This window comes from Cheilinus undulatus, linkage group 4 (genome assembly GCF_018320785.1).
Source record: "Cheilinus undulatus linkage group 4, ASM1832078v1, whole genome shotgun sequence".
Taxonomy (NCBI): Eukaryota; Metazoa; Chordata; class Actinopteri; order Labriformes; family Labridae; genus Cheilinus; species Cheilinus undulatus.
The window spans coordinates 18,159,083-18,160,018 of record NC_054868.1 but is presented as its reverse complement, the minus strand read 5'-3'; positions in this window follow the sequence as shown (position 1 = coordinate 18,160,018).

Below are 936 nucleotides of genomic sequence, written 5' to 3'. Positions count from 1 at the left end.
GGTTTCATTCATGAAGGATCAACGCAAACCGCATTTAAAGAGACATGAGACACTACTACTGTGTGATGGACCGTTCAAACAGCAGCCAGGGTGGAGAGAGTGACAACACAGCCCCTCCTCTGTGCTAATGTCTAAACTTAGAGCTCACATCTGAAATACATACCGATCGGTTCCAACAATAGTACAGAGGAATAGAGAATAATACTGAAATAACATTATGGAAATTTCACAACTTTATCAGTTAAATATGACACAAGTGTCAAATATATTATGATCTGCTTATTCAAGCATTTCAGCTTTTTTATTTTGAGTGCATGAATACAATTTTAAAAACGATGTTATAGAAGGAATACCAAAGTATATACAGTTCATTTTAGACTCAGAATTAGATAGGGTACTTTATTAATCCTGGGGAAAATATGGTTCATACAGTTGCTCTGATACAATATATAGCAGTAGGAAATATAGGTATATAAATGTGGGAAATGACTAAGAAAGGAAGAAATTAAGCAATAGGTACAAAAAGCAAAGAGTATTGAAGAATAAAGTTATGTAGAAATAGGACAGAGAGTACAAGCGTGTAGAATAAGTGATACAACAGATGCACTTAAATCCACACAGAAATAATGTGGCAGTAATCTTCATGCAAAGTAAGCTTTAGATGCCACTCAGCTGGCTCTGATACCAAAACAAGTGTTAATGAGATGCAGATTTACAGGTGCATTAGAATATCATGTAATAGTTTTTTCCCCTTGATTTAATTCAGACAATTAATTTTTTTATACTCTAGATTCATCTTAAAAAAAGTGAAACATTTCAAGATTACTTCGTTTTAATGTTGATGATTAATGCTTACAGCCTCAGAAAATTTAAAACAACGACAATCTCAAAATTTTACAATACCACAATACACCTATCAAAAAATGTTATTCTAAT